Source organism: Liolophura sinensis, chromosome 8 (genome assembly GCF_032854445.1).
Source record: "Liolophura sinensis isolate JHLJ2023 chromosome 8, CUHK_Ljap_v2, whole genome shotgun sequence".
Taxonomy (NCBI): Eukaryota; Metazoa; Mollusca; class Polyplacophora; order Chitonida; family Chitonidae; genus Liolophura; species Liolophura sinensis.
The window spans coordinates 37,290,781-37,318,533 of record NC_088302.1 but is presented as its reverse complement, the minus strand read 5'-3'; positions in this window follow the sequence as shown (position 1 = coordinate 37,318,533).

The following is a 27,753-nucleotide window of genomic DNA, read 5'->3' as shown; positions in this document are numbered from 1 at the left end:
CAAGGTTCAGCGATAGGGATTTTACTTATACATATATCTACTTGATTCTCCTTTTATGGACAGCGGATTAGCACACGATTATAGATTAATTGATTTTTGGAATGATTCGAATGGTCGGGGAATTTCACCACCCTTCTTACAAAACGAAATACCAAAATTATTAGCCAGCATCTTCAGACTTCTGACATAGTGCTTCGCTTACTTGGACGTTCCTTTAACAGAGATCTGTATATTTTGTCTTTAATTTTCTCATAGATGACTTATCTTTATAATTTATTTTACACATTTTCCAAAATGATTCTTTATTATTTTGAATAGGCTGAGATATTTTGAAATCAGTAATATTACTATCTTTTGGATAATTCCAGTTATTGAGAAGACAAGGGGGAGGGGCACATTAACTATATGGTGAGCTGTGATACGGTACCGCCGCATATATACGCCTTGGTAAATGCCAGACTTCCTGCATGTAAACACCACTTACGCAACAACCATCCCCAGAATCCTACGGCAAACATCATGGAAATGTTTGATATCTGCAGAGAAAATATCAGACCTCTGAATGGCTAACCCGTGTTTAAGCATCACAGTACGGTTACGGCGAACTTAAAGCCCGTTGTTTAGCAAAGCTTAAGCATTGGTTTTGAAACCATCATTCTTGTTATATGTCCGTCTTTAAAAAGAGAGAGAGAGAGAGAGACGAGTTAAAATGGTAACCAAATACCATGTAGTAATATCAGCTGGAACGAGAATGATTCCCCCGCAGCGTTTGTAATAGCGTTAGCGATCACAGAAAATCTTAAGGTTGTCCTCTTTGGCTGCGGTCGTACACTCTAAATGGCACTATAAATCTAATAAATGCTAGAGTCAAGCTCGCTGAAATAACATAATGCCGCATACTGGCATTGCTGAACATACATTGTCAAATAGTTTAAGTACTAGATGTAAATTAACCCTACGTTAGCCGATTTAACATCGGAAAAGAAGAAAAAAACATGAGAGCTCTACTATCTATACATCGTGACAGCAGATTTATCAACCAAAATCTCATTCAGTTACCCGGCATACCAAGAGCTTATTTCTCTCCATTTGCGCCAAGGCAGTAATCGATATTGCTTTGTTTGTTGCAGAACAGCAAAATGTTATTGACTCTTCGGCTTAGTAATATAAGCATTTAAGGAGAAAGTATGATCAACAACCACGAACTCTTACATTTAGCACCGTCGAACAGGGCTTGTGTACCAATTCAGGGGATGAATCACTTCAAAGGGAGATCAATGGGGAATGTTTGTGTAGTCAACTAATGGGTTATCTCCCTCGGAGATATCAATACAGTGCATATTAAAATTGACGCAATATAACTTATGATCTGTTACTTGCGGTTTTTGCTGATTAAAACTCTGTCCGTTCTTCAGTATCTTTTCTTTCATTATGGCCAGGCTTTAACGTCTCATACTAGTCAACAAACAGATAAAAAAGGAGAATACGGTGTTTCGCACTTGTTTGAAACTAATTTAAATTCATTAAGGTTTAATCCCGGAAAGTTAACGATAACAAACGAGTGCCTGTCGTTGCACAGTATTACGTAATTTAGGATTGTTTGGTTTACGTATTGTCCTAGGCCTAGTTTAGAACATTTTGGTCTGCTCTGGCGGAAAATGGTTTTTGGTTTCATTCCCTGAGCTCGTAAGTAGCCCTCCACTCAGTTCGCACAACCAAAAACACATCCTGTCAGTTTTTTTTTTAAAGTATGGTATCATCGAGAAGGACGTTCTGTTTTAGATATTTCTGTGAACTCTAATCAAATGGCGTCCCTAGAGGAGCTGCTATATTTCAATTTGCGATCATCTAAGATAAGCCCATGACAAATGTAAATCGATAAGATGGCATCTGTTAATCCATCTCTGGTGATGCGAGAGACCCCTTATTCCATCCATCCTCCTTGACACTTCCGGTAGAGTTCAAGCGGTTGAAAAATTGGACTGTATTTCTTTAACCGTTCACGTCAACGGCTTTTTTGTGTGGTTAAGGAACATATAAGATGGTACATAGAATGCTTTGCGGCGTTTTTGTTTTCTATTGTTTTTCTTTTGTTTGTTTTTTTTTTTTTGTTTTTTTTTTTTTTTGTCTTTTTTCTTTCATTCCAGTAAATTCTGATTTATGCAAACCTCAAATATATGGTGTATGTAACTTAAACGGAGAAAATAATTGAAGATTAACTTATAATGAGTTCTTCTAGCACTTATTAATCACCGGTGGCTTATTAAACACGGATCACTTAGGACAAATTTGTTCGAAGTGCAAATACCATTGTACCCATTTATTTACAGTATTTCATTGGAACTTTGCGATAAATTTCACGCTTAACCACAGATTAGTTTTTAAAGGCAAAACAGATCGATATTTGATACATCATGGTAAAGAATTTACCACATTTATGAAATCTCGAGCCGCATTCATGCCTTCAGAATTGTCGTACTAAATCGCAGAATTCAGCTGTAAATCGATACTAATATACACATAAAAATCGTATGAAACAGACTAGTCGAACTCGACAAGTTGATAAGACAGATAGCACCCTTTATCAATACAGCGATGAAACATATCGCTACATGCACGCGGATTTTAAATATTCGATTTACAAAACGTTTTACAATTGTAATTTTCTTTATATACGCGAACTCCTTCTGAACATCTACATTGAACATCCTGCATATTTCGGTAAAACAGCGTGGCCGATTCCACATAACCATTTCTGACTCAGTTAAGTCAATATATAAAATGCGATTTTATAGGTTATTTTGAGGCGACCTCATAAAAGTTGTCTGAAGACAAACGTGTGAAAAATTACACTAAACAATTTTTTTTTAAATTTTGACAGAAAGCTTGTTGCGTGAGTGGTGCTAGAATGTATTACGTTATTATAACATAATATTCTGCCGTATTCATCATAATATCCTTATAGTCTAACAGAATCTTTTATTTTGAATTAATAGAATATGTATGTTATATTTACAGACCAAATCGACGTTATTAGCAGAATACATTCTAGCAGCACTCAGACATTTTTGCTAAAATTAACGAGGTTTAACATTTTCACCTTAGTCAGAAATTGTTTCTTCAAATCGGCCTTTATTAACATATATTACATTACCAGCACCATATATACTTATTTATTTATTTATTTATTTATTTATTTGATGTTTTACACCTACACATTAATACGACGGCTGCCAGCATTATGGCGAGAGAAAACTGGGATAAACGTCCATCTGCAGGCTGCTGCCAGATCTTCCCACTTACGGCCGTAGAGGAAGCCAGCATGAGGTGGACTTGAATTCACAGGATATAAGCTTCAGTACACGGTTATTAACATCTATTACAAGCACCGTGTGCTTTAACGCATAAACTGTTAATATATATACTAAAAGTAACATGCGTACTTCTCAATTTTAACATTTGATATGGTCTACCCTTTAGTGCATGCCTTGTTAACATACATAACAAGTACTTTGCATGTTTTACTTTGCCTTTTCCTGGCATATCGTGTATCCTTTAGTGCGGTACATGGGCTGTTAACATCCATTACAAATACTATGCCAGTATTCAAGAGTAGATATCATGTGTACTTAATTTGTGGTACGAGCTGCTGGCATATGTTATAATGCATCATTCTAACTTGGCAAGTATCCACTTAAAACACCACGGAATGATTGATTTCGGTCTTCCCTTAACACCAACAACGGAATGCGTCCAAAAACAGAGGTTGATGCTACATAAAAGGTATGATTGTTGTTTTGGGACGAAGGGCCAACTGAAACACTTTCATCAACTACATGTGTTTTGATGTCGTTTTTTTTTTTTAGAAAATAAATCTTCAGGTTTGAAATCATCGTCACAACTGAGTTAAACTAGTTTCAGCCTGAACCATTATATAACTTCCGTCTCTGAAAGAAAAATCTCTTCCAGAAGTTGCCGGCGGAGATTTGTTGGAGATAGTGATGTCTTCCTGATCAGCCGTTCCGTGTATGCATAGACCCGGCGTCCAACTGACTGGCTCTGAACATCCACACTCTCCAGGAACCCTTGCTGACTGAACATCGCCTCTGGGTAAAGAAGGGGCTATGTCCTTCCATAGTCTAATCACCAAGCTTTGCTATTATATAGTGTTTCGAAGGCCGTCGTTACCGTCCAGGTTTATATAATATTTCACATTAAAACTCGCGATCAAGGCAGATATGATTACTTCTTACGATATGAAATTACGCCTATAACTCTATTAGTGAACGCTGGCCATAGCTTGCTTAAAGCTACATTCGGCGGATCCTTGACTAAAAAGTTGCTGCATGTGCCTTTCTGTTTGCCAGACGCTTCCATAAACCTTGATAAACAGATAAGCTGAACTTCTGGCAAAGTGAAAATAGGATTGTGTCGTGGCCAAGTGATGAAGGAGTGTGTTTTAATTGCTAGAAAACCCGACTTTAATCCCGACCATGAGCAGGGAATTTGCGGTTTGTTTGTTTGTTTTTTGTCACTGTTACTTGTGACAGTAAGCGGTGGGCGACGCCGTAGGCTTTTTATCAAAATGGCGTCAATATATTCAGTCGGTAACGGACGAGTACGACTTCTTTCAATGGCGTTTAGAAGTTGAGAGTTGAGCTAAGACAAGAGAGATTTTCTATGGATAACAAATTCTTGTTTATTAAGCACACGACGTTTCGATGCTGATACAAGCATAGATTTCTTATTGATAACAACTTCTTTTTTATTAAGCAGTTTTCTACTTAATAGGCTTTCTACCAAAATGGCGTCAATATATTCAGTCAGTAACGGACGAGTACGACTCCTTTCAATGGCGTTTAGAAGTTGAGAGTTGAGCTAAGACAAGAGAGATTTCTTATGGATAACAACTTCTTATTTATTAAGCACAAGATGTTTCGATGCCGATACTAGCATCATTTTCAAGTTTCACTTGAAAGCCATGGTAGTATCGGCATCGAAACATCGTGTGCTTAATAAACAAAAAGTTGTTATCCATAAGAAATCTATGCTAGTATTGTCCAAGTGTCATTTGAAAATGATGCTAATATCGGCATCGAAACGTCGTGTGCTTAATAAACAAAAAGTTGTTATCCATAAGAAATCTATCTTGTCTTAACGGACGAGAAGTCGGTATTTACACCGAGTCTTCCCCACGTGTTAAACTCACCTCCATCGTAGAAGTGAAACACTAATGAGTATGTTGTAAAACAACAATCAAATAAATGGAAGTGAAAATATGAATGGTTTAAGGTTTTTTTAGCCATCAGTACACCTCAGTGTACTACATCTGTGAAGAAAAAAGTTTCTGTTCATTTGCAGCCTGTGTTAATTGTATAGTGAAATACTGCAAGTTACGCAAAGATACTCGAGCTTTGTAACTAATCTAAACAAAACAAAGGACGCAAATAAGTGTCATTAGTTTTTCGAGTTCGTGCTTTGAGGGGCCTGTAATTTCTTTGATTTTCCATTGACTTTCATGGTAACAGGTTCTCAACTAATTAGTGAAATGTCTTTAGGCTCTAAACTATTTGGCCATCTTTCCGTCTATATTAGCAACCATTCCAAGACTTATTGAATCGCGTTCATTCAATGCTGCCGAGAAAACGGGAAATAAAAATACACTTTCCGAAGTACTTATATCAGAATTTTGTAGATGAAAGTAGGTATACATTAAGATGCTTACAGTGATGACAAGTTAAGACTTGTAAGATGCTTAATGTCAGAGTTTACTGATGGGAGTCCTTTTGATTCCCATGATTAAAAGTAGCTAATTTTCTGATGGAAATGCAGCAATGATTAAAAGCAAGTCTCGTCGAATGCGATACCTGCCTGTCTTCTCGATTTAATTAAACTTAGCGAAGACCCAGCAGGGGCTTATGGCGTTATTGCTAAAGATTTGCAAGTATCCTGTTACAGCTGTGGGCATGTATGATGGAGTAGCATGTTACTGTTATAGCTGTAGGCTTATCTGGCACTGTGTGTATGACGAAATGACAGTCGGGATCAGCTGCATCATTTGGATTTAGACTACGCTTCTTCATTCTGTCCAAACTTCACGATATACATGTATAGACAGCCAGTGTTAAAAATGCAGACAGAGTCACAGATGAGGAGATTGATCCCGCCCAATTTTGTACCGGCGCATGTGACTGGTCAAACGCCGACAACCTATTCTTAAAAATCACCATGATTGGACAAAAGTGGATGGGCAGCTTGAACCCAGTTGCGTGACTACCGAGCGCCCTTGATAGAATATGGGAGAAATATTCACTGTACTGCAGGGTATCGGAGGTCCGGTCATGTGAATAACAGATATTCCCCCTCGGGTCCAAGCAGGATGTTCCTCTTCTATTACACGATTGGTATACGTCACCAGTTTACCAACCAATCGCTATCGCAATTTCAGATACGAGCAATGGACTACACACCTTGAATAGGAATTATACTGGGCGGAAAAGGTTTCCGCTTTGTAAACAAGAGTAAATGTACATGATAACGGTACTACATGTCATTATTACAAAATAGCACTTGATTAAATTCATGTCAGGAGCCGGATCTTTATGATGGAAATGCTGTTAATTTTGATAAAACGCGTGAGTTAAATCTTAGTTCATTTCATGAGCCTTTATCTGGAGCCATTCACGGGCTAAGTCGAAAATCAAATTAATTTATAGTGGAGTATAAAATATGAAGTGCCTGGTACTGTGCCTGGAAGGAGAGTCGACTCCAGAGAGGTACGATAAGAAAGTGCAAATTTCAAAATCCCGGCACAATTCTATCACCCTTAATAGTTATATGGCCATAAAAGAGATGATTGCTTAGTAATAACTCCCCAAACATACACTCTCGATCAAAAATGCCAATTTTTCGTTAAAACTAGGCACTAAGTTTTTAGTTCACAATATGAAGATCATCGTTAACCAGAAAAATATCTGAAACTTTCATGTGTGTACTTTTGTCAAAGTTTCGTTTGGGTTAACGTTTGTCTTCATATGTAAAAAATAAACTTTATGCGTTTTGTCATATTTTGGCAAGTTTAAAATCCGTCATAGTCTGTCAGAACAGTGAACTAACGAAGTCACTATGGAGAACAGGTTTCAGATGTTTCAGCTTTTTGTTGGTTTTTTTTCCCTTTGGCAACATATTTTTGTGCGAGTAAAGATATAGGCTGTCTTGCATTACATAAGTGTCATCAACCTGCCCCGATAGATCAAGGATCAACCCTAGGTCGAGTCACATGTAAGATTTTAAAAGAGGAAGTTGCAGCTTCCTCGCTTGGCGTTCAGCATGAAGAGATTGTGCAATTACTGGTTGACCCGTATCAGTTTAATGGCTCGGGCGGGGCGCCTTACTAGCCTTCGGTAAGGCGTCTCAGTGAAGCAGCACTAGATAAAAAAGCAGTGGAAATCCGCACATTGCAGGCAATCTAAGGATTCCTTCGTCGTCATATGACTGAAAAATGGTTAAGGACGACGTTAACCCCACGCACTCATTCACTCACTCACTCACTCACTCACTCACTCACTCATAAGTGTTATCATGAGTTTGAGTGGATAATTGTTAAGCCATGGTATTACGTAACGTGTGGCAACATGTTATGCACAGCGGAACATTTGCTATGTATGCATTTAATTGATTGGTGCATAACTGAGTGTTTAAGAATTTTTCAGAAATGTACATTCGTGATGCAATGATTTTTACCACTCTAAAGTGTCTGATGCAAAAAAAGATATTTCAGTGTAACTGGAGCAGCCTCTTGTAGTGGCGTAGATTCCACGCCTTAAAAAAACCGTGTCCTTTGTCGTAGTGTAAAATGGTGTACTAATATTTCTGCATCGCATCTTGGCATAAAATAAACACTATTCTTTTAACATAGTTAAGACGTTCAGTACAGAGAGAAAAACCAAAACAGCGACGACAATGTGATAGCTGGCAGATGGTCCCACGTCACTGAATTAGGTAAAAACAAGTGATGTTAATTGCAGTTTATTATACGTCACTGGTATAGAACTACTCAAAATGCTGTGTTGTCATCACATTAACATACAGTAACATTAAAACAACACAAAGTCACAAAGTTAGGGCATTAAACTGTTTTAAACTTAAGTCTGACTTAGGTCTAAAAATAGCGTTTATGATCCTGTTGACATGTCAGTCATACGCACATAGCTCTACGTGCCTTGCGCATAGTGGCCACAGCTAACCTTAGTTATTATTCCATTTAACTTTGCTCATCATTGGAAAATGCGTAACACACACACCCATGGCTGGGCCTCCCCGTGATCTGGAGTTAAAATTAGGCCTAGGGTGAGTTTCACGAGGCACTCGTGACCTGCTTGTAACTTTAAAGAAACAATCTAGCCCGTTAAAGGGATAATTTCATGGTTTCGAAAACCGCATACAGTTATTTTTGGCCATTAATATAAACCACATGGGCCTACAGAATAGGGAAAGGTGTCACTCGTCGCTCATTTTTCATTTCCATTCCAAGACATAACGTCTCCTTGTACTCCTGCAAAGTCGATTTAAGTGGAAAGTGACTAACATGTTTGGATTACGAAAAAAATTATGATTTTTTAAAAATTTATTCCAGAGCGATTTTTTGGAGGCGGGGGGCGGGGGGCAGTTTGTGCGTGTTTGTGTTTTATGTTTCATTATCAAAGTTTTCAAATCCTCAATAAAAACGCCTTCGGATTACGCCGCTTCATTTCTTCTATAGACGACAGCGGGCATTTGTACGAGTTTATTGTCAGATCTAGCATCCAGGCACGCCAAGTGCCGCTCTAGGACATGTACCACATTCCCAGTCCGTCTGTTGTCCACATTGCCATTTCACATCAGGTCCCTCAATCCGTGTTTTGATTACAGTCTGTCAAGAATGGATCACGTAAATGAACCTGCTCGATTTAATGCAATCTATGCCCGCCATGAGTCGATGTGGATAAAAATTGAATTTTTTTTTATCACAGCTATCCGCCAGTCTTAGGTGATCAAGACCGGCTGACTGGACAAACCCAATACCTCTCTGTCCATACCCTCTAATTTTATGTCGTCAAAGGCCGTTCATTTCTCGCAAAGCGTTCCCGTTTATGTCCCTACTTTAGCAATGAAAGAGAAGTGAAGGTCATGGGGCTAATTTCGAATCTTGCACCACAATTCAGGTTTTTATTCAGGTTATGTCTCTGAAAACTTCTTCGCTGATAGGAAGCCATTTGGCACAATGTCAAGTTGAGTGTTAAGTAATGAGCCAAGCTTGATGCATTTCACTGAAGCTAGGAAGTTTCCTGCTGATGTCACGAGTAAAAAGTGAAAAGTTAGCATTCACACGAATAAAAGTATGTCTACTTTTTCTTCTTCTTCAAAAATTTATTTTTATTGTTTGTAGTGTAATAGGGGCCTCCGTGGCTCAGTTGGTTAGCGCGCTGGCGCAGCGTAATGACCCAGGAGTCTCTCACCAATGCGGTCGCTGTGAGTTCGTCCAGCTCATGCTGGCTTCCTCTCCGCCCGTATGTGGGAAGGTCTTGCAGCAACCTGCGGATGGTCGTGGGTTTCCCCCGGGCTCTGCCCGGTTTCCACCCACCATAATGCTGGCCGCCGTCGTATAAGTGAAATATTCTTGAGTACGGCGTAAAACACCAATCAAAAAAATAAATACATGAATTATAGCCTAATATTAAGAAGCACCGCTAACCGTAGTTATTACTCCATTTAACTTTGTTTCATCGATGAAAAATCCGTCACACACAAGCCCATCTCTGGGCCTCCCCGCGATCTGTTTGGAGTTAAAATTGGGCCCAGGGTGAGTTTCAGGACACACTCGTGACCTACTTGTAACTTTGAGCACCATAACGACGCTATGTTATCACTACTGGATGGTATGGTAGGTCTGTGCGCGTGATCGATGAAGACTAAGAAGTGAGTCTTTAAATGTAGTATATATTCATGTTAAAGCTGAAAAATATTAATGTCAAACCAAGGTGAGCTAAGTCGTTGAAACACAAGACAGAATTTTAATTGCATGCTTTTATTAAGACAGTTACAACAACATTTATGCTACGGCTTCAGGACGAATTTTTATGTTTATAAAACAAAGAAACATCAATACCGTTTAAGTTCTTTGTGTTCTTCGGTAACAAACGATTATTAATCCACTGGCACTGTATGGTCAACGTTCACGAACAACAGTAAAAACAGAAATCAATGAACTGTCGCTTGATACAACGTTCATAAGTCTTCAAATGTTCCACTATTAAGTTTAGACAACCTGTTTTAGCTTGCTTGTGGGCGGAAAAATCATTGCTATAGTATATATTGCCGAAGGTTATTTTTATATTTATCTATTTGATTTTGCTTTAAACACCGTACTCAAAATATTTTTATTGATATTAAATTGATTTATTTTATTGGTGTTTTACGCCGCACTTAAGAATATTTCACTTATACGAAGGCCAGCATTATGATTGGAGGAAACCTGGCAGAGTTCATTGATATGATAACGGTCAATATTATTGGTGGAGGAAACCGGATATCACCAAAGATTAGGTGTCTAATCTGAAGGAGTTTTAACGATATTTTCTACCATTGTATAACGCAGAAAAGTCAAAACCAACAACCTTTTAGCAATCGTGACCAGTACAAATGAAGTTCAGTCCAACATCCCACACTGTACTTCAAGCCAAGGGGAATACAGTTTACCTTCAGTTGCCCACATGAGGATAACGTAAGGTTAACGGTAAAGGCCTGATGGTGTTCCAGCGTAATTGGAACCATGGTGGAACAACACCTCGACAATAACCAGTGCCAAAGTCTCTACGTGTAGACTTCAGCGTGTTACTGAAACTAGATACGAATCCACATCAACAAAGCAAACGACTGGCCATGTCTGAGCCAGCTGGCAACTGCCGAGTGAGAGGCGTGACGCGCTGGTGACTACAATAGCAAATTACACTGATCATACATCAGCCCACTTCATCGTCGAGTGCCAGTGATAGCACAGAGGGTGGATTGTTTGACAATCTACTATGTAATCACTGTCTAATATTACCCAAAGAGGATGCTCATTTTCGCAGACAAATATGAAAATTGCAACAAAAACGATTTAACAAGGCTAAGCGCAATAACTTAAACATAGGACAAGACAAACGCAATTGCCACGGCGACGTCTGCCTATGGGAGTTAAAGGTAGGCCAAGGCGTGCAACTTTCAGTCAATTATTAGACCGTTTTAAGGCACAAACCTGTGTGTCTTGCTGTCCCTTTAATATGATTGTATATCAAATGTGATGACAACACAGCATTTTGAGTAATTCTACACCAGTGACGTCTTATGAAGTGCGACTAACATCGCTACATCTTTTTACCCAACTCTGCTTATGCTATGGTGTTAGGGGGCGTGTAGTTTGCTACTCTTTAAACATTTACCGATGTATGAACATATATGGGTGTGTTACGTGGCAAGCGGTGGGACAACTTTTTAGAACAAAATCAGGCTTTGCCCTGCTTTCTTATTCAATTTGGTAAAACATGCATTAGCTAAACCACATAAAAATTCAGAAACTTAATAACGTAACAGGACATTGATTCTAAAGGATTAAACAATTTATTTTTTTGTCATAGTCTCAAAGAATGAAAAATGCATTTGTACAATATTTACGAAGGCTATTGTTTGCCGTTATGTTTTTCGTGTAATACAGTCTTTTCCATCATCCTCAAAGGCGAATACAGCTGTCTACTGCCGAAGACACGATTAAACATCCGTCTGGAAAACGCTTTTGTTCGTTTCGCAGGAGTATCAACATCTGGAAAGATAGATCTTTTATCAATGGCATTTCAGAAAGGAACACTATTAGCTAACATTGTTCACCCTGACACCGAGATTGCGCGCAAAAAATCTATCTTGTTCCATGCCAGTTATGTAACTGGTCTAAAAAGTTGACAACTTTTATTGTCGAAATAAATGGTTTATTTGAACAGACAGCAGTGGTTAAAGAGTATCTAAAAATGAGATCGATCTTAGCCCTCTTTGATGCAATGGCGACATTAAAATTTCACATGCCTAGCAAATGTCTCGATCTAGCAGAGAAATCTGTATACAGCCATCGTAAAACTGGTTGCTCTTTAGCAACTAACTGACGGACTTATGCTCGCTATCAACGTTCATGTCAAACGACATCAGAGATCCTCCTCGAAATTTCGACCAGTTATTTCCACCAGGGTCAAGAAATGTGGAGGCAATAGAATCGCAAAAATAAAAATCTATCGATTATTGAGATTAAACAAACATTTGGTGTCCAACTGGTTGAAATACAAGTACCTTAATCGCGCCCTCTGAAAAACATTGTTGTAATTATGCATTAGTGTTGGAGAATTGAATATTTTAACTCTTCTGGGTTGTACTTCCTTAAGGACAATCACAGAGCTTTCTTTGAAAGCTTGATTGAAAGCGTTGCAATGAAACTGGCAAAGAAGGGTCTACTACACAGTCACCTTGTTGTAAAGGGTAATGTTTTGCACGGAAACGAATGCAACTACATGTGCTTTCCATTATGAAAGCGTCATGCTGAATTCATTGGCGGTACTGACCCCTTGATGGTCAGGTGGTGAGCGTATGAGGCCCGTATCACTCACCTGTATGCACACTTTCTGTCAAAGCACCATCTGGTTTGTCTACCTTTATAACGACCTGTGAATAATAAAAGATAACCCGTTTCGAAGATCGTCGTCAAAAATGAATTTTAATAGGAGTCAGTAATTTAAGGATCAAACCACGTGCTCCAGTCCATTTGAAAGAGTTGTGTAGTAATGCCCACCATATGTTTCCTTACTGCCTTGCAAAGTTCCTTAGAGGGCCACATGATAATTAACAACTCACATCCACACATCAGGTAATGAGGAACCTTTTTCCGCCTCAATGATTCAGGCCTAAGTTGTGTACTCTATTATCCATACCTATGGCTTGTGGGCTAATTGGTGACGTAGTTCTGAAAGATATCTCATTTCAGTAAAAGGGGCAAGAGAAAAAGGAAAAGTGAAAACCGTGAGGCTTGATAGCATCTAGAAAAGGGAAATCAAAGCGCAATTCTATCACATCACGTGTGATACATGAATGGACACAGGAGAAAGTCAGGAAAAAGTAACAAACGCTTCATCCTATTAATAAAAGGTTATTACCTGCACCGGTAGGTTTGGATCGTCCCTGTGTTGGTGACAGTGTAGTGAGATAGGTTCATAACTCGTATCTCTTATGGTTGCACCATTCTTGCTTGGCTGAAGCTTATAGGATCGTCTTCTAAATCCCAGAAGTCGCTTTACCTGGCAAAGTAATTGGTACTAGTGAGTGCAAGTCACAATACTTCTATCTTTATTACAGTTCAGAAAAAAATCTATTGATTAATCCGCCTTGGATAAGCTTTATTGAAAACACTGAACATTAAAAATTACGACTAAATTTAAGCAAAAGTGTTCAACGATTGCAGTTTTTTGGTGACTGTCTACAAAAAAACTTCGATACTTTGTAAATCAACTGGAAAACTATGCGGGCTACTTTGATCTTTATAATTTTATCTATCTTCTAAACGCCAAAATCTTTGAAACTTGTGTAACTCTTTAAGAAAGCGGTCCAAGGCAGTGTATTTCCTCTGCGGTCCTATTGTTCGTCACACCTGACGGGGTATCTGCGCCTAGAAAGCACCCGCGTAATACACAAGCATTCCAGTATTACAGCAGAAAACCAATGTGTTTTCACTCCCAGACGGACCGCTTTGGCCCAAGAGCATACCATGATGCAGACTTTAAGAGCAGCCTGGGAACTCACATTCAAATGTTTCCGCCTAGGTGAACGCCCACCGTCAGATTCTCCGGACAAAGACTGCGCCGGAAGTTTCAATGTCCCCGTACAAGGCCTCAGCTCAGCGTCACATTGTTTGGCGTCATCTCTAGTCACGTCGTAGGCGTTGTCTGTCTCTCCGATATCAACAATGACGTCATCTAAGGCTTCAGCGAGGACAAGATTTACTAAGTCATCAACCAGTTCATCTGTGTAAATAGATTCCATGGGTTATGGACATTCCTTTTGCCTATCTTAACTGTCTTAGGAGAGTGTATATTCCAAGTAAACGGACTTACATGTCTTCATTCTTTACCCTGAAAACTCGGTAGTCAGTAGTCTATTTTGCTTAATCAATTTACCTGTTTTCGAAGCTTGTCATTTTAAGTGTCTTAGCAAGTTTTATGAATATATCATGTCGTAAACATTACCTTTTTCTTTCACTCAGGACAATATGTGAATATTATATTTTACATATGGATACGTTCCACAAATTTACCATCAATATTGTCAGTATCAGACGGACTTTCGTCGTCGACCATATCAACTGAAATCGTGGGAATCACGAACTCGGTTACATCCGGGTCTTGGTTAGCGAAGCTCTGCGAACAGAAAGAGTGCAGTTTTAAGAAAAAAAAGAGCGTCCTCAAAGCGACGTTCAAGATAAAAATGTTCTCATAAACTTGACGCTAGCTATTTAATGGAAACATTTCTGAAAATTTTCTTCTACCTCAATGAATTAAGTGTTTTAAAGCTAAATGTAGAACATTTGAACAGTAGAACATGGTTGAAACACACAATCCGACGCCAAAGATTTCAGCAGTATTATATCATTATAACATTATATTATGTAAACCTGAAAATGCAGTAACTTAGACTTGTCAACGTAAAATTAACATAATAACAGTTAGTCTTATTTTCCTCTCATGTTCTTGGCCCGCAAGCTTTAATTGATCCCACGAATCACTACAAAATCTGGGTATCTCAAGACAATACTGCCAGCCGCTACACAATATTCGCCAGCGGGCTGTCTCATAAAGCAACCACATATAGGCCCACTAACTGGCGCCTCTCATATAGTAACCAATTGCTAATATGCAAGTGTCCTTCATGTTTGTAACCTCTGGCGAGTTTTAGGGTTGCCTCCCTCATCCCTCCCCAATGTTATTGACTTACTCTCAGCAGGATTTTGTGTTCACTACGTGTTATTAGATCGCTCTCTCCCTTCTGGTCAGCCACGGTATCGATTGCACTGATGATGATGTCTTGGACATACCGATGCACTTGTCGCTCTGATTCAAACAGAATATGTGACACATTGTAATAACAAATTTGTATTTTTACAAAAAATATACTGAGTGCTGGACTACAGTATACAGACCCCAGGCTATGCACAGCTCTCCTATGACTAAATTTCCAATTAGTTCCCCACAGTTGGTAGAGCGTCCGCTTCGGGACCGGTAGATCCAGGATCAATCCTTGATCGAGTCACACCTAAGACTTTAAAAGAGGAAGTTGTAACTTGGCGTTCAGCATGAAGGGGATAGTGCAACGACTGGTTGACCCGTATCAGTATAATGGCTCGGGCGGGGCGGCTTACTTGAGTTCGGTAAGTCGTCTCAGTGAAGCAGCACTAAATAAAAGAGCGGTGGAAATCCGTCCTGCAACAAGTAGGCACATTACACGTACATGCACCCTAATGATTCCTTCGTTGTCATATGACTGAAAAATTGTTGAGTACGACGTTACATACGCTAAATATTGTAAAAGTGCAACTTTACCAAGCTATGGGCTGTAAGCGTGTAAAGGCCAATCAAATATCCATAGCAAAAATGAGCGTACACAAACCAATGGTAAGTCAATTGATTAAGCCTGCAGCAGGTACATTCACTTGTATCTGTACAGTATTTTCGCACATCATTCTCTGTCGGAAAATACAACCTGATAGTGTGTATACAGAGAAAGCTTTATCACTGTAGGTATTATAGGACTTATTGTTGATGGCGCATAAATATCTGTATTTATAATCAGCTAAGGTATTCATACATGCATGAAGGCAACGATGAATTAACGACATGGGTGTTAAGTGAAGTACATTCACTATAACACTGGAAGTCACAAATACGCCACTGAAAAGGCTTTGGGAAGATTACAAAATCAAATGACGTCACGTATGAGACCGTTGTTCCGGTTTAGTATTACTAAATGTACAGGCATGAATCTTAATTAGGACTTATATGATTTCAGGTTTCATGACCTAATGGAGCGTAAACAGCTTCTGCCCTGCCATTGAAAGAGGAAGTTACACATCAGGTACCGGTCAGTTTTTTGTGCACTCTGTGACAGAGATGTGCACTATGTCATAACATGATGGTTTCCGGTCCTCCATGCCGCTTTGCTCGTGTGATTGAAATTTTGGACACTTTCAATTTATCTGCTCGTTATTTGAGAGAGATACACAGAAGAAATCATTTCATGAATGTTTCTACAAATGCAAATCCGTGAATGAAAATGATCACAAAAACAGTGTGACAGTCCCATAGACTTACTGAATTCTCTTTCATCAGCGTGTGTCTTGCCCTTTACCAACGTCGTCTCAAGCTGAAACAAAAACGAAAATCTTGTTTTGTTGAATATCAGTGAATGATTTATTAGCCTACCGAAATGATTTACTGTAATACATTGTCAGTGTGAAAGCGAGTAGGGATTCGCACATGAGATCGCTGTCTATAGCAAATAGTTCCAGTTGTGGCGACAGACGTGGGTCATGTATCAAATCACGTCTCACGTCTGTCCGCCAGACCGGCTTTGTCACCCAGCGCATTCGTCTTCTGAGAGTCCTTAGCACTCGAAAACACCTTGAATAGTGTAGTGTCCCTGCCATCGATACCCACCTGTCTTCCAAAGACTGAGCGATCTGCTGAGCTGTTGTTCAGAGCAAGCCGTCCGAGGTGACAAACAAATCATGGACGTGGACGGAATGAAGACGGTAGACATTAGTGACAATAACAGTTGTACGTAAAAGGCTACCAAAAGCGTCATTATATGGGAACAGCTTAGCGACTAATCTTAGAATCACTAGAGGAAACGTTTTTCCTTATACGCACATAAAACGTTGCAACAGGGGAACGTCGAGTGTCACAAATGACACTTTCCTTAAGGAACTTCTCAGGCCCAGCCCTCGATTTTTTCCATCGTTCGTCCACTCTAAATTATTTTTGTGAAACTTTCAGACCCCCATGTTATAGTAAATTTTCAAAAATAACTGCCCAACATTTTTCAGAGGTCACATGATACAACAGGACTTTTTTCACCTTTAACCATAAAAGAGATTGAATTCGATACCCCGGTCCCCTATTGAAGACAAGTGTTGTATTGCTGGCTAGGTACTTAAATATATCAAGTCTTTAACTCAGCTCACCAAAGAATCCTTTTCATGCCACTGATCAGTTGATGACATAATAGTGGTACCGTCATTAGCTGCTCCCATCACCTGTTTCCAGACTTCCTCTGTGACTTTTTCTAGTATAAAGTTCACCAAAGCTGTCACGTCCTCATCTGTAAAACGTGAACATCGATTAGAACAAGATTTACTGGTTTGCCTCTTTTTGCTTCTACCACAGTCATTAATGCAAGAAAGGGTATCTCTATATTCATTTTTTCAACACCCGATAAAAGCATCACATTTCGCATGTCGTACGGACACTTAACACAGAATAAACCACCGCCTTCCTCCCTCAATACTACTACGAACTAAACCATTGTAGATCAATAATAAGAGTATCCATTCTATTCATTTATTTATTTGATTGGTGTTTTACGCCGTCTTCAAGAATATTTCACTTATACTACGGCGACCAACATTAGGGTGGGAGGAAAGCGAAAATTTCCAGAGAGAAAATTAGGACCATTTCGCAGGTTCCAGGCAGACTTACCCACTCACGATATTCATTCCAGGTTCAATGCGTATAAAACATTATACTTATTGTTGACATAAAACTTACCCTCGTCTTTAAACACGTATTTCTCCTTGACGTCTGAATAACCGATATTGTCCATTGTTCTGACTGCCTTACTAAAACAAGTAAAACAAATATTTAACCTACTTCAGTGACTTGACATTGCTTGCAATTAGCTGTATCAAACTGCTAACAAAGTCTCTATGCAAGGGGACCAAATGCAGTGGTTAGAAGTGACGTAATCATGATAGGTCCTATGACTTAGTGATTATTAACAGTAAGAATTTATCGATTTACTGTGAGAATTAATCAGTCCAGATTTGCAATGACGCTAATACCGGTCTGCAGTCTATTCCAGTCCAAACACAACTGGTCCTAAATTATTGGTATACGAATTACCACGAGGTATATATTTATACTCACGGTGTCGACGGCTTGGGTTAAGTAATTAGCGGTTCTTTGTTTTCACAAATTCATGTCCCGTGATAGCCAGCGTGGAACGGATTGGCGGATGATTATTGTTGATTATGTCACCGCTGGCAACTGTAAACGGGAGCAATATCAATGACGTCATAACTCCTGCACGCTGACGCCGTTGCTTTGGGAAGGGCCATGTATCACAACAGCGTATCTGACGAACGGGTCACAAGTTTTGAGAAAGCAAAATATAACACATAATTTATGTGGAATACAACGCCATGTCTCTGACCAACGAGGCCCTTATAAATGATTTTGCCTCTTTATTTCTCTAGTCACCTGCTATGGACCTGCTGTTGGAGGTCAGCCGGTGCGCAAGATTTAATCGCCACAACCGCAATCACGAACCAAGGTGAAGTGACCCTGGTGTGAAACTGCAGGATCCTGAGGCATTGTTACGTCAAGCAAAGGATTGTAGCGCCACGCTATGTTGTAATGTATCAGCTCCTACTATAACGTCGTACCGTCTTTATTGTGACGTCATCATGATGAGCTGAGAAAGGAACGTTTGACGTCGATAAAATGACGCTAAGCTCCTACTGTGACAGGTGCCTATTAGAGAGGTTTAGTTACACGTGTTTTGTTGTAGTTATAATATTGTGGAAGGACCAGCAAATGTGTTCTTTAGAAACACACTAACAAAGCTATTCAGTTTTGTTTTTCTGGCAAATATTGTGACTTTTATATAACGGAAAAATGTCCCCTTGATAGACTATACTCAGTCGGTAAATATATCCAACACAATGCGTGGATATGCAATTCTTCTACGTTAGCTAAAATTTGAGTAAGGCAGTGAGTATTTGTCTTATAAATATTTATCGTAGCTGCTATAACTCGGTACTTGTTTCGCTAGCTTGTATTTAGTTCATAAGCGTTCAATAGAAATTTGTAATTTAAGGGCTTCGTTTTACAGCATAAAAGGGCTATAGCTGTATTGTAGATCGAAGAGATGGGTTGGATTGTTGTCAGAAAGTTTATGAACTTTATAAATACTTTGTGAATGATAATCCAGTGGTGTTTTTGAAGTCAGCCATTTTCCAAATCAAATGTAAGAAATAAGTCCTGGAAATACGTACTGGGTGACTTTATTTTTACAACCGTCAGGTAAAATATGTTTTCTGTTTTCAGTATGCTTTTTAAAAGGGAAGTTTGTTTTTTCAGTTAAAAAAAATAAATTTACTGGTTTCTCCCAGATGTTTCCACTTAAATGTCCAACGATAAATCTTACATAAGATGTATGAATGAATGACTGCATGAAAAAAATGAATATATGCGATAAAACGCCACGTCGGCCCGTCTCCCGTATCAGTTATAAAAGTAAAACAACATAGGTTGAATCACCTGTAAAATAAATTCACATTAGACAAAACACGATCCACGCGTGATTTTAGTTTCCATCTTTCTGTGTAGGAGTATTCCCCATTTCTACTATTACCGTGAAGGAATTTTATCACTTTCGTGCTGTGCGGCTTTGTAGTTTACAGTAACGACCTGGATGTAAATCTGTCGAGGATTGTCAGAACAATACGTTAGACAATTCTGATGGATATCAGCTAATGTGTTTGATGAGCACGACGTCTATGTATATGAATTAGTACCGTTCCCAAGTGTGGAACAACATGAAATTATACACAATGTGAATATAATGTGTAATATTAAAAATCTGATATCCCGATGAATTGTCTGGATATCAGATTAAAAGCATTCTGGCAGTTTTCTAAATGCAGGGGACCGTTTCTATGGTCCAATGGTAAGAGCGTCCGCCTCGCAGTGGGGAGACCCGAGATAAAACTTAGATCGGGTCGTACCAAAGACTTGGCACTTGTTGTTGCCCAGCATGGCGTTCAGCACTGAGAGACCAGGGCAAGGAATCAGAACTGCTTGACCCAGTGCCAGCATAGTGTGACTGGCTGGGCTATCATGTCTGGTGTCTGGCAAGAACTCGCCTTCCCTAAAATAAGACACAATTTGAGTACACACACCTAGGTTTTTGTCTTCATAATACTGAAAAAATGCTAAGTACGCGTAAAACCCCAAAAGTGCTTATACATACGCACATTATTACATACATATATACACACGTATATACATTCTGATTGTCCAGATTCACAGAGAGCTGTGCAAGTAGTTGAATAGTAGACGGTACTATTTACTATAATGCTTTTCATGTAAATAATGAAAAGTTTTGTTGACATATGCTGGCGTTTTAATTAAATCAAAATTCTCATCTTCAATCATTAGTTCGGAAAGCCTCAAGTCCTCATACATGTATCTCCAAGAAAAAAAAAACGCCACTATGTAATCTTGTTTGGAGGTATGAAGTATCAAATTCAATCAAATAAAGTGCATATGTATTAATTTTTCCACTAAACTAGCTGCGAGAAATGCCTATTCCTGACGCAACCAGGGAAATCTCATGTGGAAAACGTTAACCACATAGGATGTGACCGGATGCAATTAATAATTCGTAACACATGACGCATGAGCTGTCGTGCATATTTAATGAAGTTATTAACTAAGTTAGTACTGAGCAGGTGATTGGCAGGGAGAAGGGAGGGTGGCTATTTTCCTAGATGCAATCTTTGTCACTATGAAAGAGATAAATTCCATCTTGTGCAACTCCCCAAAAAATGTTCAAAACCGTTTACATATTACGGGAAAACAATGTGTTTTATAAGTGATATCATCACACAGACGCTTCCTGATAGAGTTCAATTCGATAAATCGAGATTGTCAAACAAAGCCGTACTCTTAGTTGTTTCCTATGGTATCTGCTTTGCATCTCTTTACAATAATTTAACGCAACACAAAGGATAAGAATTCGTTTTGTGCAGCTGAAACTTCTTAGCGAGACAGAAACATTTGCCACATGGCACTTTCTGTATTATATCCATGGCCAGATTGATGTTACTGTCAAGCATTCTGACATGTAAGCATGAATCGATTTCCCACAAAGCTTGTTTCATTCCTTGCATTGTCTATTGTTGATGGTGTACAGGCGGCTCATGGAAATATTCTTTGAGTTTAACGAAAATTTCTCCTCTGCCTCACCCAGCTTTTGGCTCCAAACCGTACTGGTCGGCCAATGTAGGCGTAGGCTGACACTACGCAGACCACAACAGCCCTTGGTGAATCTTTATTATAGGACGCTTGAATCCAGCTCTCGTGGTGATACGTTAGCGGCCTTGCGTCAGGGAATTTGTGCACTTCCTGGCCATACGCGGTGGTTTCTATCCGCCTATAAAACACACAGCCGTCATAGGAATGACACAACCTTTCATACAATTAAATAAATTAATTAACAGCCCATCGTAAGTTCTTCATAATACTGGCGTGCTCGATTTAGTCAAAAATTACCCTGAATGTTGCATGTATTAGCAAGCGTTATCAACTGTAAAATTACAATGAGCAACAAATTGCATTCAGTTCTCTAACTCTGCCACGGGGATCAAGCCTGCTGTTAAAACGTGTATTTAAAAAACTTCAAAAATTTGAATTCAAAAAACTGTAAATCGATGTTATTCATGTGACGTTCTTCTATCCGATGCCCTATATGCCCCTATACCCCAAAACCTGACCGTTATCCCCCGCCCCACCCCACCCACTCCCACTTTAGTGACAATCAAAGGCAACGTGGAAAGTAAGAAACCACTTTCAAAACCACTGTTGAATGACAAGGTTATTTGCACAGCGATGCGAGCCATCATATTTCCACTGTGTTTAATATTACATTACGCACAGTTTGACTCTTGATTTACCATTGTTTAGCGTTTACAAGTTTTTCAGTATTGCAAGATTACGAACAATTTCACAAAAATCAGAAGATTTGTTTATACCTTGTCATTCATCTTGAGGAAAGGCTTTACAAGTCTAATTGCTACAGTTTTTTTTTTCATTATCTTGTAGGACTACTCATCCAAGATAAGGGAAGTAACTGAGAAAATTTGTCAACTACTTCGTTGCTTTGGCCATGTCCATACAATGGATATAAAGTCAGCCGAATTCGAACTGCTAATGGAATGTGTTTGATGTTAATGTCACTTGATAGAATTCTTGTTACAAGTGAATTACTGTCGGCTACTATAGACAAACATTGTAAGGGACGACGTTAACCCCCAAAAATACACGCATAATTAACATTATAATGCAAACAGGGGACCCCCGATAACATAGTTGGTATATCGTCCGCTTAGAGAGCAATAGATCCAGCGTCAATCCAGGATCGAGTCGCACCTAAGGCATTAAAAGAGGAAGTTTTAACTTCTTCGCTTGATGTTGAGTAGGATAGTGCAAACGACTATACTGGTTGACCAGTATTAGTATAGCGTACACTATACTAGATAAAAGAGCTGTGAAAATCCGTCCTGCAACAAGGAGGCACATCACATGCACACTAAAGGTTCCTTCGTCGTCATGCGACTGAAAAATTGTTAAGTACGACGTTAAAGCCCAAGCACTCACTCACTCATCAGAATGCAGATTACGTTACATTTATCACACGTAATTATGTCGACCATGACAGACCTGGCATATAACTGCAACTACGATCTAATATTTAGCTTCTCAGTAAGCTTGTGGACTTAATACTGGAAAGATAGTATTGAATTCTACTAAAGGATCGACCAACATTACATGGTTAACGTTTGTAACATTACTATTATGTATCCAATAATTTTTATGTGTTTGTAAATCACAATTCTCTGAAGTTAGGTTTGAGTAGTTATGTTTCTACATTTGTATTTGTGTGGGGAAAAGGGCTTCCTCTAATCATCAAACTAGTAAAGGCAAACCCCTTACGGAACGTCAATCAACCTTAGCCATCTTTTTCGTCGCCTCCACACACCGCTTTGCCATGAACGATGGCGCGGTGAATGATGTCGTCAAGCACAGTCAAATATCAGCGTGTTAAAATTTCTCTCAGTCCAGTCGTGTAAAATAGTTTGTTTTGAGTTGATAGACACGACATATCGACCCAGTAAACATCCGCCGGCCACATTGATCCCGCGGGATTTGTAGACTTAACGGGATAGTGTGTGAAGTCGATATTGATCCGGAAGTCAGTGGGTCGTCTGCGTTACCCAATCCGACCAACTGTGTAATACAACACCTTGGTACATTTCAGTACTCCAACAGGAAATGGATTCCGCCTTGGGTTGCAGAGAAATAAATGAAGGAAAAGCTATTGGTTTCAATTTGTTATTCAGCTCCTGTAGACTTGAATAGAACTTGCAAAGTGCTTAGAATGGATGGATGCATAAATGAATGTTTCTTTGCGTTTTATTTGATTCGATGTAGGAATAAATAAGTGTGGTGCATGTTTTATGTCCGTTAACTCCAAGGCTATGAAAGTATCGTAAATTGCGTTGACACTGCAAGCTGTTGTATTTAGTAGTGAACAATGGTCGTTTGGATAAATCAATTTGTCTTCCTTAAACTACATTTAGGGGCTACAAGGTAGGGTGTAAAAGTTGAAAAGTTTCAAAAGGAAAATTGGTCATTGAAAACATCGATAACATGTTTTGATCCAATGACCCGTTTGTGCAACTGGTGAAATGAGTGTAGATTGCAAATGGCTGACAAACTGCGTGTTATAGAACGTGCGTGAAATTTAAACGACTGGAAATGGCTATAAACCTGTTCAAACGCCCTGGTTATTGCTGTAGGACTGCTATTCGGTTGCATGGTTGTTATATGACTGCTAAATCTCTGGTCATATCATATGCCTGGTTACGATTTTACTGAACAGTTATTGCTGCATTAACTTCTTAGTGACTGTTGGAAATGTCACAAATAAACGTCTTAATGACTGTTGTAAATGCTACATTGTATATTGGTCTTAAGGCTCCCCATTGCTGCATAACTGTATAAGGACCAGTTATTGCTACCTGACTACATAACTATATAGTTAGTGCTGCATGCCTGCTATTTCTGGTTACGATGTGTTGCTTTGCCAACTTAACGACTATGTGAATTTCACAACCAGTGCTACATTGTGTATTTGTATTACAACTGCCGATTGCTGTACTGCTGTGTAATGACCAATTATCGCTGCTTGTCTGCATAACCAAGTTATTTGTCATATGACTGCGCAACGACCAGTTATCGCTGCATAATCACATAACGACCAGTCATTGCATTGCTGCATGATCACATACCGGCCAGTCATTACATTGTTGCATGATCACATAACGGCCAGTCATTACATTGTTGCATGATCACATAACGACCAGTCATTACATTGCTGCATGATCACATAACGGCCAGTCATTACATTGTTGCATGATCACATAACGACCAGTCATTACATTGCTGCATGATTGCATAACGACCAGTCATTACATTGTTGCATGATCACATAACGACCAGTCATTACATTGCTGCATGACTGCATAACGACTAATGATTATTGCATGACTACTTAATTCCTGCATGGGCGTTTTAACAACTAATTAATACTGGGTAACAACTTATTGTTGTATTAGCGTTCTGACTTAGATAAGGGTAACTTTTCCTATGAGAGTTACAGATACCATATACAACTTCACCTTAGCTTTTCATAATCCGCCCGGGCTTCTATAACATTTACTGCAAAAGCACCATTAACAAACACCCGGCAGATACTGTTTTCAACATGGAAACAATTAGCAACAATAAAGAGCTTTTATTAGAATATGGACAAAATGATTCTTGTCAGCAATTCCCTTGAGAGTTTTCGACTCACAAGCTGAGTGGAATTTTGATGCTACAATAAAGCCTTTTGTGATTATTTTTTTCAAAACATGTATTATTTTTTATCGATGAGGTAGGTTCGAAGGCTGTTTTACTGGGTGGACTACCCTATTTCTTCTAAAATTTTGGACACCTGGTCTAGTCATTTTAGCCAATGTATATAATCCTTGCAAGAATATCGAGTTTCTTTTTTTCTCAAGTGGTTAGACCATGTGATGAACAACATACTCTTATTTTTACTTTTTCAAAAGCCTGGTAAAGAAATGTAACATTCTAAGTTCAAAACTACTAATATCTGTCTCAGATTTGAGAAGAATTAGGGTAAGTTTAGCCAGTCATTAGCAAATATCGAGCCCAGTCACAAAGCGGGACTGCTCTTCCAACTACTCTTAGCATCAGCGCTACCTTGTGGTAATAGGAGCAAACATGTGAGTGATAGATCTTGGTATTTGATGAGCTTTGGTCTACTTTCCCGTCTATATTAGTTGTTTGAAAGCAAGACGATGTTTCAGTAATTTCACTGCTCTCCATTTACTAAATATTCTAAAAAGGAATTGTATTAATCCTGTCATATAACACATGTTAATTAAAAATTTGGGACAACTTTTGTGCAAAAAGCCCTGATAAACAAGCAGCTGTTTCATGTTACCGATGTGTCTACAATCAAAGACAATCATCCCGCTCAGATCCCAAGTGTGTTTGCACCGACACAGGCATGGACAATATATCGTGTCCTCGCAGTCCATTATAATCCATGTCACAGACTGAGCGGACATGCCTTAGCATCAAACGAGCGGTTCGTGAGGCCTAATGCGCCTAGCTTAGACCTGCAGTGTATTATGCTTGTTATCTCAGATAATCATACCGATGTTTTGTGGCTCGAAGGGCCGATTCTCCAAAGCAGCTTTTGACTTGAAAATCCGAAATCTGATTTAACATTAGCTTTATAGTTTGTTGTTGGTAGAAAAAGGTGTACCAAGAGTTAAATTATTACAATGTCGTTGCAATTTTCAAGTTTTTTTTTCAAGCTAAGTCAAAATTGCTTCATGCGTGGGAACGGTTTCAAGGAGAGGCAAATCGTGTGGGATGTCAAGTATGAAATTATCTCTCCCTTTCAAAGCAGGTGCAAATCTAAGTTTTAGTCAAAGCGGCAACAAAGCAATCGGTCCTGTGGAATCGTTGCAATTTCATGTGCCACTTTGTGATGTATTTACGTTGCAATAATTTACTTTTACGCTTTGATCTAAAAGATCTCATAATTAAACATTGCACTCATGTGTTAACCAAAACTTCGGCCCAGGAAAGAATGACGGTATTAGATATGCAAACGGTTTTCTTTCGCATAAAACCACTGAATCTCTTAATCTGTTTATAACTACTTTATTATGTCATACACGCCTTATCGATACTTTCATGTCTTGCATATAATAATGCAGGAAGCAATAAGTCATTTTATTATACGTTTGTGTAGAAAAACATCTGTGAATGTTCTTTGTTGTTACTGATTCATTCAGTGCCAGTTGGCGTCAGGGTGTGATGACCTGCACCCAGTCACCGTAGCTCAATGAGCTGGGGTAAGCCGAGAACAGTTGTAATATTACGCAGTGGGTTTTCCACAAAGCCAATATTGAGTACAAAATGTCATCGACTCAACCAAACGTAATTCGTTGCTCACTTGTGCCGAAATCTAACTGTACCCTTTGGAAAACTAATGTATTGTTGCGGAATAAAGAAACTAAATTTAATCGGTAGATCAAAGTAAGAACAAGGCATTTGATTCTATTCCTTCTCAGTCTAATCCGGCTTTATTGGTAACTTCAATGGGCTTTATTTTGTTCTTCGTGCACGGAGTGAACTTGTTTTTCCTTAAATATGGTCTAAATGTTTTCAGAAGCGAAGCTGCTTGTACGACCGGTTGCTGGGGTGAACTTGCAATGGTTAGTATTGTAGAACGTGTGCAATATATTACGAAATATTACACAAAATAAGGGATGAAATTTATAGAAATACATATGAACTATTCCTTATCAAGACATACTTTAGATAAAATGACACTGTTCACGGGAACTATCCACCAGAAGAGCTCGACACAATAATGCTGGCAGACGCCGTATAAGTGAGTCCGGCGTAAAACTCCAATCAAATAAATAAATAAAAGATCAATTGATTGTGTAGAAGACATTTATTTCACGATTGTTCACTAGACACAGAAATGACGGACAGGGTGTATACATGTATAGCGGTGTATAGCAGTGGATTGGGTTGATACGTTGTGTTTTTCTTTCGTCGGATGCTCGAGACTTAAAGACCTGGTCTAAAATCCTAAACGCATGACAGATATGTTAGACCTGGGTACAATACATACTTTAGGAAATCGTTTGTATCTCCTCATCTTATCCACCAGTGGCCCTTCAAGTCAGCTCCATCGGATCGAATCCAACTCCAATCCAGTTATTCGTTGTCCAGCTGCGGCTTTAAGTCTGGACGTTTCTCAGGTTCTTAGGAATGAGTGGTCGTTTACTCCGGACACTCTATCAGCCACCACCCATAAACCTGATTGTCGGCGTACACGTGAAAAATCACCCAGTAAGGTGTTTAAAAAGCAGTCAAGTGAATCCACAAAAGCCACTGAGGGGCCTCTGTGGCTCAGTTGGTTAGCGCGTTAGCGCAGCGTAATGACCAAGGAGTGTCTCACTAATGCGGTCGCTGTGAGTTCAAGTCC